This window comes from Mya arenaria, chromosome 12 (assembly GCF_026914265.1).
Source record: "Mya arenaria isolate MELC-2E11 chromosome 12, ASM2691426v1".
Classification (NCBI taxonomy): Eukaryota; Metazoa; Mollusca; class Bivalvia; order Myida; family Myidae; genus Mya; species Mya arenaria.
In genome coordinates, this window is record NC_069133.1 from 38,900,743 (window position 1) to 38,919,374 (window position 18,632).

An 18,632-nucleotide genomic window follows, 5' to 3' on the forward strand; every position below is an offset into this window, starting at 1 on the left:
CTTGAGTCTTAGCGTCTAAATATATTTGGCAACCAATGGCAGGTAAACGATACATGTCAAGATGGCCCTCTGGTGTAGGAAATTCTATGAAAATTAAAATTGCAAGATCAACAGCTTATTTATATGGCATCTAGCGTTGCCTGGAGATTCTTTACCAAATTTGCTCAAAGCTTACTCCTGGTGTCAATGATGGTTGCCCCGCTGGAAATGAGTTATTTCTGGCTCTATCCATCTTGTCCCGATGACAAAAGTATCATAAACTTGTTTTCGCCCTGTGTTTCCGCTTATAATTATGAATCTATTTACTAGATACTTTCCAGTTTAATGGACAACACTTTCTATTGCAATGTCATAACTTTTGGCATAAGATAGTGAGGTATATCTATGAACTTAAATGTATCGTAATAGTTTGAAATCTTCGTGATGTCGTTTAAAAAAGAGTATGTTAGTGATTTGCCTAAAGCTTTTGACATAAATGAGGTTGTTCGTAAAAGTACACTTTTTAACATTGTCAATGGCGTGAAAATGTCATATGACACGTCATATTGCTCACTTAACTGCATACGTGGTCAAACTGTATTCATTTTGTCTGAAAGGATGGAAGTATCTATGAAGTGTTTCTCTGTTTTCAAATGTAAGCACGCTCTCAATTCAAATTATGACGCCAGCGTCCAAAGGGCTCGGACATAAATTCAACGATGTCATTTCTGAAATGACCTTACGTTCACATACAATTTCTCCCGCTTTTTTGAAAAACAATCATTAACTGACGTATAATATCCTTTTCGGCATATCATACGATGAAAAACTGTTTGTTTCAGTGTAAGATCGAAATATAGTTCACCTCGTGAACACTGAAGTTAAATATCTGTCCATGGTAACGCCACTCGTAAAATACAACCTTTTTAGTGTTCGCTTGGAGACATATATAACGATACTTCACTGATATAAACAATTATCCTCTACATATTATTAAATATGTTTACCAATGGCTCTGTGAATAGATCAACATATATACACAGGAGTCTCGCAACTAGTTGACGTTGTGTAATAATGCCTGTTGAAATACAACATTACAGAAAAATCACAAATATTATCGAGAATTTATCGAGAAAATATAACATTCAAGCTGTCAAAGGATAAACCAAATAATTGCTGATTTGATCTTTTAATGAAGATAATAATGACTTCCAAGGACAAACAAAACAATTGAATTTAACACATCTGTTGCTGCTAAACACCAAAAAAAATTGTGTTTTTTATTTTTGTAAAATTGTACATGTATCTGATATTCTTAAATAATTACACGTACGTACGTTGAAAACATAACTATATTGATTTTGCATAATTATACTTATTTTAGTTAAAGTTACATGATTTGACAACTATAACACTGTTTGAGTCCAATGATCCATGTGCAATATTCATTCTAAACCTTGTTAAACGGAATTTAAATTACATGTATGTGAGAGACTTGAATGTATGTTATGTCTTTGAATACTTAATTTGAGCCTATGGAGTGTATTGTCCTTATCAATTATCTCGTTTTTCTTCATGTTTTGCAAACATTTGAGTGAATAAAGGTTTTTTTTTATATTTCTTATGATTTGAAATTTAAGTCCGCTCTCAATTTAAAATCAAACGTCAGAGCGCATAGGGCAGTGCACAGATTCAAGACGTCATTTCAAAGATGATCTTGGGTTTGCATACAATGTGGCCTTTTTGAGGCGAATAATAAAAAGAAAAATATAATTCACCTCGTGAACACTAAAAGTGAATGAATCATCAGATACACAATTCCTGCGTCAGATTTTGAGTTAACAATATATCAGGTAATAAGGTTATATTTTAAGTCCGCAAGATGACCTGAATTAAAATATTAATGATAAAGAAGGGTTTATTCGCTTCGCTTACTTCACCCATTCTTAATAATTAAGATTTCAATTCATTCATGTCATCTTACTTGTACATACAGACTTTATCAAGTTTGAGTCTCAATGATTCCAAACACTGTGTGTAAACCACGTGATACATTGCGTCATAAATGCTACGTCGGAAGGCAATATTTTGCTTCGAACGGATACTTTAAACAAAGATTACTTCACTGTTTCTTCACCTCTTTACATGAAACAAAGCGCAGTCTACGCCGCTTACAGAGCCCCGCCTTCGGTGTTTTACCAGAGTTTGTTTGCGAGTTTAGTTTCTTAAAACATTTCGACAAACCTTTTCACAATACGGCTGTGTGATGGAGCACTTGTCCACACATTATTTTGAAAAAAAAGGTTTGTCGAAGTTTTTGATGAAACTAATTACCTTATCAAACATCGGTAAAAAAACGAAGGCGGGTGTCTTTAAGCGGCAAAGACTGCCCTTTGTTTTATTTAAAAATTAAAATAATGTAGTAAAAGAAAAGTTGTCATTGATTTAACTCTTTTTAAGCAAAATGTTGCCTTCCGACGTAGAATTTATGACGTAACTTATCACGTGGTATTCACACACTGCAAAAGTATACTCGAATTACTCACAGAGAAAGCCACACAATAATGGTTTGCTGCAATCATGGTCATACACAGACAACCATAAATTGTCATTAAAATGAATTCTCATACAAGCTCTTCCATGATAATCCGGCTGATTTTTGCCCCAGAATGGCCAGGTTTCCTCAATTACCTCCCCTGTGTTCCATTTCCAGACATCCACCTCCTTTACCCCACCAAGCCAGGCCCTTAGGTGACAGTCAACAGTTTCTTCGCGGGTGTAAGTTTTGTTTATCGTTGCTGCCAATGCGTCGAAATCTAGTTGATCTCGTATCGTTGCTAACCCATAACTAAGACGCTTGCAAATGATAAGTGCCTCGTCCCAAGATATACCTTTGCCATTTGAAAAGACTGCCTGATAACGATTCACTAGTGGCGAAATCTGAAAAACATCATTTTTCGGGTTACGCTTTCATATCCATTTGATGTACAGTCTTGAATCAGTTATAGAAAAACAATTATGAATTATAACAAAATTACATAAAATAAATGTGGTTTGAAAACTTTTCATTTCTGTTCAAGAAACTCCGTATGTTCTATTTGAAACAGATATGAACGCACTGGTGGTCGTTCTTTTTAGATATATATTTTAGAATGTTTTTGTGTTTAATTAAAGATTAAACAAAAGATAATTTGAAGAGTATCTCTCAAAGTGTTTATGTTGGCGACCTTTATTACAAAAAAATGAGTTCGAATTGAATATTTATTTACTATAAAGAATATGCAGCATCGCTGCGCCAAACAATAACTGACATATACTTAATCCCAAAGATAGTCGTGAGTTGAACCCTTACATTATTCAATTTGCTCTAGAATTTCTAACGTTTTTCGGCAAAAAAGGTATTTTGAACGTGTTCTTTACATACATTTTGACACATCTATAAAACAACAAAGCCATAATAGTGTTTATTTGAGCGTCTAATGATGACATACCATTATAGCAAGCAGTTTGTTTAGACTACACAAACAATTAAATGTTTCGATGTCTGACCCTGAAAAACGAGAGAGGTAACAGTTTTTGTCAAGGAAAAGAAATGAATTAATTACATCATACTTTTCTGAACAACAAACTGTCGTACAATATGACCTACCTTTCTGTATCCCATGACGTCAGGGGATGACGTCACATTTGTAGCATCTGTCAGCAGCATCACTTCAGAGAACAGAACACATTCACCAGTCAACCGAAAATACCTTATAGCTCCGCATCCGTCCCCGCAATATATGTGGCACTTCAGGAGCGACGGAAGTATCAAACGAAATATTTCCTCTCCGTTTACAAAATTCGCAATTTCAAAGTGTGAGTTCTTAAAATCGGAAGCTATAGTTTGCCCACTCGTTATAAAAAATAAAACAAAAACCGTGAATATCATGTTTTGTATTATAATGCACATATATTTCGTGTTTAAATTAGTTCTGAAAAATATGTTTATCAAGAAGGACACTTCATGCTAGCGAAAGCCTTATATCTGAATACGTACATTCAAGCTATTAAAATATTTAGAAAGGATTGGTAAATGTCACCGAAACGGAAATGTCTTAATGTATATGATTTTAAAACTGTTTAAAAGAACCCAACATTGATCGATGATGTAAATAAAAATATTGAGTTTAAATATCTATGCTACCAAAACGCACAAACATAATTAAAGTAATGGTAAATAGACAGCTCCCAACCACTCGTTTTAAGAGCTATACGTATCCGGATCTAAATAAACGAACAAAGAGCGTATTGTTACAATGTTTAAATACGACCTTTTCTAAACAGAAAGGTAAAATATCTGAGCAATTGTTTATAACAATGAGGATATTTCAATAATTTTATGTAACAATAAAAATTCACAATTTATTTCTTGACTGGAAGTCATTTATCAATTATCTTCCAACAAATATTATACACTGTTTTGGCCTAGGTAAAATTGAAGGATGACACTACCAGGTACACTTGGCAAAACCAGATATATAAAGTACAGGGAAATGCAACAGGACGAGATTTCACAAAATCTCGGTGTGAAATCTCGGTCTAGACCAGAATTCGCGATATCGTTAATGAAGGATGTATTAAAAAAATCCTTATCGATCAGCGATCAAACGGCATTGATCAATTAAAAGTTAGTGTGTCGATATAATTAAAATATTCTTATTGCAAAATAAACAGAAATATGTGTTTGTGTGTTTTGATTTATAGTTTGCAACGAATATGTAGACATCTGACGTTACAAGTTATACGAATGTGATAAGATTCTGTGCATCTTGACTTTTAAACGTATATTTTTTTTCAAAATTGACATATATTTAGGGACAAATACGTACATTAAACATTTTAACAATCAATCGTAGAAAAATGTTGGTCGAGTAAGTTTTTGTTAGCTTTTTGTACGACAAGTTTCTTCCATCTACAGTTTACAAAATGTGTAAATTTGCTACAATACTGGTTTATACATGGATGGATATGCACAGTATGTAACAATTTACAAAAATATCACCTTGTACTGTATAATATATTTTAGTATATATCATACAGTACAAAGTGCATATTTATAAAAAAAAATTAATATGTTTTCACATCTTCGGTAATAACATTTTTAGTTCGGAGTTATAAGTTTTTTTTAAAAACGATTGAGTTTAAAAATCTGGTTAGTGATTATCCACTACTTTTAACTATAACAGAATACCGGCATTTCAGACTATATTCAAGCGATATTGCATAAGCTCATTTGTACTGACTAGACTCTGGTTAATATCGGGATCAATTCTTAAAACTACTGAGAAAAAATAAATACTGTCATAAACTTGCAAACTCTTAACATATATGTCATAAGTTAATCGTATGTTGTAATAAGCGAGGCTGTATATGTGCTTATTGGTCTGATTAACTGTTTTCAAAGAGAGAGATTCATTGTTTTCATAATAATAATTAATGCATATTGCCTTAAACCTGCACTCTTACAGATTAACCGTTTTTACAACTTTTTTTATTTTTTGTCTTCGAAAGAGCAAATTTTTGCGTAAATGTCTGCAAACCAATGATAAAAGATTGCTGACAAAAGATCAGATCGCAGATTTGAATATTTCCGTTGGAAAATTGATTTTTTTTATGGCTTAAGAAAAAAACATAAAACATTATTTTTGTTCTTAAATATGAAAATCTGCGATCTATTTTTGTCAGCAGTCTTATATTACTGGTTTAATGGATTTTCGCAAAAATTGGCTCGTTCCAAGCCCCCAAAAAATATAAAAAATGTCAAAACGGTTAATCTGTGAGAGTGCAGCTTTAATATGGTGTTGTGTTAATGTCTGTGTATCGATAACAGTTGACAGAGCTTATCCGTAATTTAAAGAAAAAAAAACACACAAAAAAACGGCATATTCAATGCCTTTTTCATTTTCCAGCTTCGAATGCAAAATAAACCAAATTATGTGTTGTTGTTTTTTTAAAAATGCCACTTCAGAACGAAGTACATACATACTGTATTGGCAATCTTCGTGATCAATTTTAAGATAGCTATGGTGACAGTTTTTTTTATTATTTGGCATAAAATACTAAAAAGATATTGATCCACAAAAATGATTCGAAGAAAAACCAAATGAACAGGATACATGCAAAGTAATCGTCTGCTAGCATCACGTAAACAATGAACAATCAATCTCATTTATCTGTTAAAGATGCACTCTTACTCCCAAATAAGATTTACCACAATTAATAAAATTGTTTTAATATATATAATATATCAAAAAGGATGAATAAAGGTAAACATCAATGGTTCTTATGAAGGATGTGCAGTTTAATTTGAAAGATATGGGCATAAAACACACTAATTCTACCTTATGGGACGATAGTAGATCACAGTAAATCTTTTAGCATTCACCAATCATTTAATATTTTTGCGTTTTCAGCTATTAAATACACGGTTATAATATTGTTATCAGTAATCAATGTTTCCCATAAATGTATTATTTGGTGAGTAGTAAAAGGTTTATCAGTCAATATTTATGTTTGTGATAAATGTGTATTTATTATTTTATTGATTTTGAATAAGATTGTCACTTTAATCTAGGGTTAAGTATCTCCGTTGTATAGGATTTCCGTTAATTCAAGCGATAGAACATACAAATATCAATATAATATATGCATATAAATATCATTTAGACTTTAAGCTTTAGATCGCAGTTTATGAAAATGGATGCACATAAAGAGGGTTATTGTTGATTTACGTAAAGCGTTCGATACGGTGAAACGATTGTACATTTGGTTCAACTCTTTGCAAGTAACAAGACCTCTTTCTTAAAAATTGTATTTTGAGAAAAGTAAAAGGTATCATTATATTAGTCACACAGTTATTTATTTCGTTTGCTATTTAGATTTAATGGGATCCATATTTGTTCATTTTCTTTGACTTTCCATGACGACAAATCAACGCGCTGAAAAAAACTGACTTATTTTGAAAGATTTACAAGGATATTGTACATATTTCATATTATATAACAGCGAAAACAAATGCCGAAACTTGTCTGTTGTTTTCGTAAACAGAAACATATGTTGCAAAACAAATCACTGTCAAATTTTCAATTCCATTTTACTTTCTGGACTGGGTGGAAAATAGCCTCTTCTAAATGAATTATGAATATATTCTTTTCAAAGTTCAGTGATTATTATACAAACACAATGCGCGTTCTGTAAGACACTGGCTGAAAATATGGGATGACATGTTTTCTACGACTTTATCAACTGAACTCAACTCAACTCAATATACATTTATTAATACAGTTTACATTTAGGTAAAACACATGAACACGTAATATTACTACATGTGGACAAAAGTATAAAGAGGTTGATTAATGGCGGCTTAACAAACAGGTTTGGAATTTATCATTATACAAACCAATTATAACTAGTGAGTAAGGGAAATGTGGTTAGTTCAAATAGTATTATTTAAAAAGTAAAACACTTATTGAACTAAAGAAAATAAATTATTTTACACATGATCAGATTTATTTAATGTGATTAAGATTTTAACAAAAAGTGCTGTACTCGGGTTCTTATATTTTAAAATTTCACTAAAATTCAGAACATTAGGTCTTCAGTTAACACGACAATGTATGTTTATTCCTAGAAGAAAAGTGGACATATAAGTAAATATAGCAGTTCGTCATCAATATCGTTTAGATTACAAAACATTAACTTTCTTTTGACATGTTGTACAGCACTTTTCTCAATTTACCGACCGTGACAATAAATGTATGGTTACTAGTCGGAAATGCAAAAAGGTAAAACGTAGAGATTTTGGTAAGATTTTAAGGCACTCTTCAAATTTATCAACGAACTTAAACAGAGAATGCATTCTATCCTTAGGCGAAACATCAAATTGTTCAAAACAAGTTTGCTGAAATTGGTGTACAAGATTAGTTTATATAAGTTTGCTAACATGTTTTGCAGGTACTTTTGTTTTCTTAAGACAATCGGACGAATAACCCGTTGAATCAAGTATTGACTTGATGTTATTAACCCCAACTGAATTATTGCTATTTAACATGTATTTATAGGCCAAGAAACATTTTTTTGAGTCATGGGATGAAACGAGCGTACTCCAGAGCTTATCATTCTAGTTTTAACTATATTGTTTAGAGGATATTCAACAAGTTTGAACTTGGAGTTCTCTTTCCAGAATATATAATCCGACACAAAAAATACAATGAAGTTGCTCCAACAAATCAAGGTTTTCAAAGCCCCAGACTTCACATTCGTACGTTTGAATGGGGACAGTGGAAGCATAAAAAAGCTTCAGTCTTATGTCAAAAGGCAAGTAAAGGTTATGTATTCTAAGGAATAGAGCATATATATATATACAATTGCCACTGTCCTGGCATATCCTCTTTAGTTTGGCCACACGTTGGTATCCATACCTTGCCATAACCGTTCACCATTCGGAGCTCCTCGGCCATTTTTATCGAAAACAACCTCGGATCAATTTGGACGGTTAACATACATAAAAAGAGGTACGTTTAAGTCCGCTGCAATTTGATAGCGTAGTAATTTTATTTACTTTACTGGAAATCACTTTAAACTTAGATCAATAACTACAACTCAAAAACCCTACATCTAATTAATGATATAAAAATTACGAACTACTTCAACAGATGTACCGGCATACATCCGAGGTTGTTTTCGATGAAAATGACAGAGAAGTTCCGAATGAACCGTTTATGTCATAAAAGCAATACAGCAATGCTTCCCCTTTGTCAATAAACTCACGTGACGAAGGTATATAAATAAATAGATCGATTTTAAGCAACTTATCGTTTTGCTTGAACACTTGTTATGTTTTATATGTATACCTCTTACATTAAGACAACGGTTGTTTGTTTTTCTATCATCCTATGGACCAATAAAGTGATTATGTTCGTCAATAAATGCTAGCACATGGTTGAATTATCCAATGGGTGTCTGCGACTACGTTTGACAATATACCTCCGGCAACTGACTAAGCGTAGCTAAGCTTCCATTCGCGAAATGTGAATTGATGATTGCTTTTTGAGACCTAATACAACATACAGAAAACAACAAACATCAAAATAACCATATAAGTCAAAATAGGTGTCTATGATTAAAAGATCAAAGAGACCTGTCGATTACTCACAGAAAAAGGCACACATGGCTATGGTACATTTATGGTCATTGACAGCCAACCATTTATCAGCCATGAAAAGAATTCTCATGCAAGCCCTTCCACCATGATCTGGCTGCCCCACGCCCCAAAATGGCCAGTTTTCTTCAACTACCTCCCTTCTGTTCCACTTCCAGACGTTTACCTCCTTTTCGCCACCAAGCCAAGCCCTTTCGGAACAGCCAGCAGCTTCTTCATAGATAAGAGTTTTGTTTATCGTTGCTGCCAATGCGTCAAAATCTAGTTGATCCTGTATCGTTGCTAACCCATAACCAAGATGTTCGCAAAAATTGAGCGCGTCTTCCCAGGATTTTCCTCCTCCGGAAAATACCGCCTGAAAACGATTTTCCAGTGGCGAAATCTGAAAAATACCATTTTTTTTAAGTTAAGATATTCATTCTTTGCTTCCGTTTTCGTATCCCTTTGATGTACGGTATCGAGTTAATGATTGATATAATAATATTTTTTTAAATTCAAACAATATTACGTAAAAAACTAAAATTGATTTGAAAAAAAATGAGTTTTCAATATTCGTTGTCCAGTTTGAAAATATATGAACTCACTGGGAATGTGTTTTTAAAATATGTTATAGAATCGTTCAATATAAAATAGAAAAAAATATTTATAAGATGTTCTCAGAGATTTTGTGCTGGTGACATCTATTTTACAAAATATGTTCATCTTGAATATCTATGCGTTTCTATGAATATGCGTCATTGCTGCGCAAAGCAGACACTGACATAATTATACTGACAATTATTTAATTTGCATTTTTAACGCCTTTCGGATGAGAAATGTTTAAAAAAAAAAAAAGACATCAAAATTATGTTTATTTGAACTTCTTATGACGACATACCATTGATACCAGCAGTTTGTTCAGATTACACAAGAACATTAAAGTTTCGACGTGTGACGCTGAAAAACGAGAGAGGTAACGGTTTGCGTGGAAGTTAAAAAGTAAAAATCAAAATAATCTTGATTTGTTTCATTTAAAACAAGCTTATCCGAGCAACAAATTGTAGTTCAACATAATCTACCTTTCGGTACTCCATGGCGTCAAGAGATGACGTCACATTTGCAGCATCTGTCAGCAGCAGGACTTCAGAGAACAGAACACATTCACCAGTCAACCTGAAGTACCTTACAGCTCCGCATCCGTCCCCACAATATGTGTGGCACTTCAGGAGTGACGGAAGTATCAAACGAAATATTTCCTCTCCGTTTATGAAATTCGCAATTTCAAAGTTCGAGTTCTTAAAATCGGAAGCTATAGTTGCCCACTCGTTAAAAAAAATATAACAAAAACCGTGAATATCATTTTTTGGATTATAATGCACATATATTTGTCCTTCGTGCTTAAATTAGTTCTGAAAAATATGTTTATCAAGAAGGACACTTCATGCTAGCGAAAGCCTTATATCTGAATACGTACATTCAAGCTATTAAAATATTTAGAAAGGATTGGTAAATGTCACCGAAACGGAAATGTCTTAATGTATATGATTTTAAAACTGTTTAAAAGAACCCAACTTTGTCCGATGATGTAAATAAAAATATTGAGTTAGAATATCTATGCTACCAAAACGCACAAACATAATTAAAGTAATGGTAAATAGACCGCTCCCAACCACTCGTTTTAAGAGCTATACGTATCCGGATCAAAATACACGTAAAATATCTGAGCAATTGTTTATAACAATGAGGATATTCAAATAATTTTATGTAACAATAAAAATTCACAATTTATTTCTTGACTGGAAGTCATTTATCAATTATCTTCCAACAAATATTTTACACTGTTTTGGTCTAGGTAACATCAGAAAATTGAAGGATGACATTACACTTGGCAAAACCAGATATATAAAGAACAGGGAAATGCAACAGGGCGAGATTTAATGAAATCTCGGTGTAAAATCTCGGTCTAGACGAGAATTCGCGATATTGTTAATGAAGAATGTATTAAAAAATCCATATCGATCAACAATGAAACGGCATTGATCAATTAAAAGATAGTTTGTCGATATAATGAAGATATTCTTATTGCAAAATAAATAGAAATATGTGTTTGTGTGTTTTGGTTTATAGTTTGCAACGAATATGTATACATCTGACATTACATGATATACGAATGTGATAAGATTCTGTGCATTTTGACTTTTAAACGTATATTTTTTTTCAAATTTACATAAATTTATGGACAAATACGTACATTAAACATTTGAACAATAGAGAACTTAAACAGAGAATGCATTCTATCCTTAGGCGAAATATCAAATTGTTCAAAATGCTGAAATTGGTGTACAAGATTAGTTTTCACAAGTTTGCTAACATGTTTTGCAGGTACTTTTGTTTGCTTAAGACGATCGGACGAATAACCCGTTGAATCAAGTATTGACTTGATGTTATTGGCCCCAACTGAAATATTGCTATGTTACTATTTATAGGCCATTAAATATATTTTTGAGTTATGGGATGAAACGAGCGTACTCCAGTAACTTATCATTCTAGTTTTAACACTATTGTTAGAGGGTATCCAACAAGTTTGAACATGGGGTACTCTTTCTAGTATATGTAATCCGACGCAAAAATACAATGAAGTTGCTCCAACAGATCAAGGTTTTCAAGGCCCCAGACTCCACAACCGTTCGTGAGAATGGGGATAGTGGTAGAATAAAAAAAAATCTGTTGTATGCCCAAAGGCAAGTAAAGGTTATTTATTCTAAGAAATTGAGCATACATTGCTTTGTTAGCCTGGCTAATAAATGTTTACGGCAGTAATAAAAGCTACCAGTGGACGTGAAATATACACCTAGATATTTCTATTCCTTAACTGTCTATATTACTTGGTTATCAATGCTCAAGTTATTTTTTTTCAGATTGCTGGCACCAATTATTTTAGTATTTCAGGGGTTAATATCTAATTTCAAGTTTACAGTAATCTTGAAAACAATTTAGACTTTGTTGAAAATAAAGTTCATTGTCTGCATGGAGTACAGTGTTGTCAAGGGAATAAGTAACTGAAGGTACATAATTGTCTCATTTGCATCTACTTCTATAGAAACACCCCCACATGTTCTTTTAAGGCATCGTTTATATCGTTAAGTAAAATAGAAAATAAAATTGGAGAAAGATTTTCTCCCTGAAGGACTCCACAAAAACTTGGGAACATAGGAGACAGTTGCCAATTGTGTAATCAATGCCTTTGGTATTTTTTCTTATACACTTTTCTCAAACTTTGAATTTATGCCAAATTATTGATTCTTTGTAAAGCGCAGACTTGATGAAACGAAAACATAAGATGGTCATGGCAATGTCCTCATGGCCATGTAAAACCACCTCCGAAATATACGAAAGTGTATTTTCCTATGTGTTAATATTGCAGCAAAACGTCCTATTATAAACAGTAAACAAATTATGAAAGGAAAGGTTAGTTAGATATATTGCTTCTGTTAAATTGGTGCGTTGTTAGATCCGTTGCGTATATAAAACGGTTATTCAACTTAATGAATTGATTAATTACTTATGTAGCTTTTATCTTTGATCATACGTATGTTGCCACTGTCCTGGCATATCTTCTTTAGTTTGGACACCAAGAATCGTAACCCTTTGGTATCCATACCTTGCCATAACCGTTCATCATTCGAGCTCCTATTTCTGAAACACTGAATTTTATTATCTCGAATGATTTTTCTTTTTAAAAAGTTACATGTAAATGATATCAAATTATTTTCATCATTCCAGAAATTCGTTTTCAGCAACTGCTGACTATGTTTTGTTTTTGTTTTTAGCTTACAAAGAGGCTTAATGTAGTTAATTCAACAAATACATACTAATAATTTGAACAAGGTTGCCTACTTGCCTTAAGCTCTAACACGATTACATGTCTGGTGAAAGCATTTTGTCTTGTTTCTATTTTTGTGATAATTATTTTTAGTTGAGCAAAAACCTTGAATCATTCTGATACTGTTTGTTGTTGTTTTGTCGCAGTGTTTGTCTGTCTGTCCGTCCATACACACTTATTATTTTTTTGTTCATAACAGCCACTCAAGATATAAAATTCACACTTTCGTAACTTCTTTACAGTAACAATACGCTCATTTGTGACAAGCAATACAAATTCAGTTGTCAAGGGAGGTCACGCCGCAATAATAAAAAATGAAATACCTGCTACAGCAGTTTCTAATAACCTTGTAACTTGCATTCAAACCTTTCGTTCGAGACCCTTATCACTCCTGTTATGGTGTTATACAATTTTGCTTGGCATACACGAATTATTTAATATTTGAGAAGTTCTGGTTCTCTTTTCTTCCATATTCCTGGCTAGTACTCGTTTTGGCGTACGGAAACTCTTGTTTTGTTCTTTCAAAAGAAAAATTAGGTATACATGTAATTATTTTGTTCGCTTTGAATATCAGATATATTGAGTATTGATAAATATAATAAAAACGTTAAAATGTGATGTTTTGCTGTGTTAATTTCATGGCCGGAGGAGGAGGTACGTTTTGAGATTTATTAACCACAACCTCGGAGAAAGAAATGTAAAAAGGTCAAAAAGAAATGAAATAAAAGAAAATTGTTGATTTTAGTACAATATCAAATTTTATTTCACTCGTGGTCATAGCAAAATAACACTCGTGAAATAAAATACGATCTTACACTGAGATCAACAAATATCCACTATATCATCACTGGGGTCACCTCATTAACCAGCATGTCGTGAGAAGTGTTTTCTTCAACTATATTTGGGTTGTATTGAGATATATTTCAAATAACTATGATATTGGATGTGATATTAAAAATTGCAAGTAACAATCTTGTGTTACAAAGCATTCACAACTCAAACTGCAAATCTTAATATCATGGATGAACAGCTGTTTGAAGAGCATGACTACATCGATTGTTTGCCAGTAACCTTATAAAATGTTAACGAAATATGTTTGTTGAATCGCACTTTCGGAACAGTTTCAAGCTCTTGCAAAACACTTACTGCAACAACTAGCAAAATCAAAATGTCTCCCTACCCATTTTAATACATTTTTCAGTTGACAATAAAAATAATTGAACACGGTATGACGTTGTACCATACATCTAACGGATGCAGAAATGTTGTATACAGTTAAAAGCAAATTGGTCGCCCGTTTATTGCAGTGGTTCGCGCATTCGCTTTTCACCGAAGTTACCTGCGTTCGATTCCTAGCCTGGGCGCATGTGAGTTTGGTTAGCGGTCACCCAGCCGGACAAGTGGGTTTCTCCGGTTTCTTCGGTTTCGGTTTCACACAACATAAGACCACTCTCTCGTGCAACGTCGTGCCAACAAGAGTGACTTAGTATCAGCTTCATAGCTTCCTTCACAATCGTTGTAAAATATATCATGGTTAAAGCAAATATCCAAGGAATTACAACAAAAGGAATTGCAACACCTTATTTAAGGCCCTTATTGTATTTTGTTATAATCAATATTTGCATCGTATAACTAAATCACATATATTAGGGTCCCACTTAGGGTAATTCAATTACGGCCATGAAACTTGCACATCTAACAGTGTAAAACTTATGTGAGATAAAGAAAAAAAATCCGGATTATTTTCCTTTAAGTTCCCAAATACAAGGTATATAACAGTTATTTATTTTCTGGAAATGTGAATATCATGATTATAACTGGTGGCCAGGAGGATATTTCTGAGTAGGAAACATTCATCTTTCACATGAACGAAAATGTCTAGTGGCAGTGTAAACTCAACAGCCAGAGCTCCAAGTCTAGTCGCTCGAAAACTGGCTGACAGTTCTAACCTCAATAACTTCACGTCCTGTATTCTCCTTCATGGCCGGTTCGCTGTCAACACCTCCAGGGCCGGTTCGCTGTCAACACCTCCAGAGCCGGTTCGCTGTCAACACCTCCAGGAAGTCAAGAGTCTACCGAAACGCTTAAAAATCAATATAAACGGATCAAACTTCAAATACTGGAATTGTATGTGACAACTTAAGCCACTATTTAAATGGAGAGTCGTAAATATTTTAAACCATGCTGATCGCACAAGTGCATGCAGGACCATGATAACGAACATTCTCAGGTCCAAGTCTACACTCGGCCATTAATTTAATTTCAAATAATCGTTTATATTCCATTTGTTTTAACGAAAATAAATGCAAATAATTGTACAATTTAAGATAGTAATAAATTTCATCATCAAAACTCAACAAAACTGATGGTTTGCAGTTTTATCATTGAGTTTGAACTCATACTGAAGAATGTCACAGAGTCTGACTTTCAGACTCAAGAAACTAAAGTGTTTTATTTTACAAGGCCTTTTACTAGAATAATGATGATTAAACTGATGAACATATTTCAATTATCCGGTTCAATATCCGTTAACACACAACAAAAAATCGTTTCATATATTGCTTAAAATATCCAAGTCTAATACTTAAAAAATATCAATTTACATTGAATTATCTTTATTCCATCAAAATGAATGCGAATAATTGTACAATTTCAAAAAGTGAATGAAATAGTAATACAATTCAGCAAGTTTCATTATCAAACTAGAATAAAGTGTTTTAGTGTTTTATTTCATAATACAATAGACAATATGTCCATGAGTATACATATTATAAAACGTACATTAATTGCAAAATAAGTCATAGGTCGTAAGACATGATGTATTAACAGCGAAGAGGATATGTTTTTACTCATAATACATATGAAACGTTTTTCGTAATTCAAACGCTTTATACACATACATCGCTAAATTTCTATTCACAACAGCTTTCTGAGAGGTCATCAACTCAATAAACTTAAACATATTCCGTCTTTTTTTTAAATAACGTTACACTGAATTGAAAGCTTGCAGTTTTAAAATGGACAATGCCACCCTTCGGGGGGAATATAACATTGACAAAAGTGTGTGGTACTTGGTTTGGCACGAACGTTTCCGCTTATAAATATATATATATATATATATATATATATATATATATATATATATATATATATATATATATATATATATATATATATATATATATTTACAAGTTACTTTCCAGTTAAATGGACAACACTTTCGTTTGCAATGCCATAACTTTTGGCATTAGATAGTGAGGTATATCTATGAACTTAAATGTATCGTAATAGTTTAAAATCTTTGTGATGTCGTTCAATAAAAAGTATGTTTGTGGTTTGCCTTAAGCTTTTGACATAAATTGAGGTTGTTCGTAAAAGTATGCCGAGGTTCATAAGCAACCCTTGATCACAGACGACAAGTTCGTGATATAAGTTACCACATTTTTCAACATTTAATATTTATCGCAAATGAGTTTTGCCATTTTTTTTTACATTTTCAAGGGCTTGGAACTGTCATGCGACACGTCATATTGCTCACGTAACTGCATACGTGGTCAAACTGTATTCATTTTGTCTGATGGGATGGAAGTATCCATGAAGTATTTCACTGTTTTGAAATGTAAGCACGCCCTCAATTACAATTATGATGTCAGCGTCCAAAGGGCTCGGTCACAAATTCAACGACGTCATTTCTGAAATGAATTTACGTTCGCATACACTTTTGCCCGCTCTTTTTGAAAAACAATCATTTACTGTCTTAGTTTATCCTTTCCGGCATATCATACGATGAAAAACTGTTTGTTTCAGTATTTGTTTCGAAATATAGTTCACTTAGTAAACACCGAAAGTAAATATTTGTACATGGTTACGCCACTCGTAAAATACAGTTTTTTTAGCGTTCGCTTGGATATATTATATATAATAACGATACTAAATCACTGATATAAACAATTATCCTCTACATATTATTAAATATGTTTACCATTGCCTCTGTGAAAAGATCAATATATATATATTACTTACTAAACGATGCACTTTTGGAAATGATTAACTACAAATAACAAGATTTTGACCATGTATTTACTAGCTGAACATGCAAAAATGTTAAATGCTTGGTGAATGCTAAAAGATTTACTCTGGTCTAATATCATTTCATATGGTAGAAATACCGTGTTTTTTGCACCTTTCTTCCATATTAAACGCGGTATCTCTCATAAGAACCATTGTTTTTGACATATTTTACTCTTGTTTGGTATATTAAAACAATTATATTAATTGTGGTAATTCTGTTTGGGAGTGATAGTGCATGTTAAACGGAACTTTAAGTACATGTATGTGAGAGACTTAAATGCATGTCATGTTATTGAGTACTTAATTTTATTGAATTACTTAAATTTATTTTATGTTATTGAATACTTTAAGAATATTTAACGCTACTTTGTTAAATAAAAACACAAAAGTTACACATAATTATTTTAGCCTATACCTTTCTTTTATAACACTTAAGGGTTTTATGAAACAGATCGATCTGTCAACAAAGCATCGCCGTTTTTTTAACTATCTAGGAGGTGCCCGTTTTCTTTCCGCTCAATTTACTTAGCGCTGGGATCTGTCATTCTTGGCTAGGAAAACAATAAGCGGGATATGGACGCGTAGAGCCGCCAAAACAAAAATCGCCAAAGACTCTGAAGCGGCTGTTTCTATAGACTATATTTAGATTATATGATTATGCCCGTTTCGAGACAGCTATGATCAAATATATCATAAACAGTTTTTTTCTATAAATACGCAAATACATGGAACAACTTGAGAATTAACTTCCATTCTTAATTTTGAATATTATCATAAACATTAATTTCCTTGCATTGTTACATTTCACAGTAATTTCAAAATATTTCTTATTGTTTTGAGTATGTCTTATTAGTTCGTAGAAGTTCTAAGTAGCTGTAAGTGGGTTTTAGCAGGATAAGTTGTAACGGTATGGCTAAGCGTTCCAAATTACACATCTGTTTGTACTTCAGTTTAGTTTTACTTTAGTTATGCACCAGTCAAGTGTAACCACGCCCCCCCCCCCCCCCCCCCAGGTCCGGGGAATAGCCTTGACTTTGACTTTCGGTCCAGCAAACCCCGGGGAAAATCCCCGCCTTGCGGTGACGAACTGATGGTTAAACCCTGGCCAAATGCGCCCGCACCCCAGAGACTCTATATAAGGCCCAATCTCCGCTAAATTTGGCGCTATGACAAAACCACCGCGGTCACCCGGCCCTGCGGGGGCACCTGAAAAGTAAAAACACGGCCCTTTCCCCGGCTATCCCCGGTATACCCTCGGACCTGGGGGTCGTGGTTACAATTGACTGGTGCATTAAAGGTGCACTCTTACTCCCCAAAAGGGTTAACCACGATTAATATAATTGTTTTAATATACCAAAACAAATGAATAAATGTCGAAAACAATGGTATTTGTTATGAATATCGAGTTTATTTTGAAAGAAAGATGCAGAAAACACGGTATTTCTACTTTATGAGACGAGTATATCGCAGTAAATCATTTAGCATTCACCAATCATTTAATATTTTTGCATTTTCAGC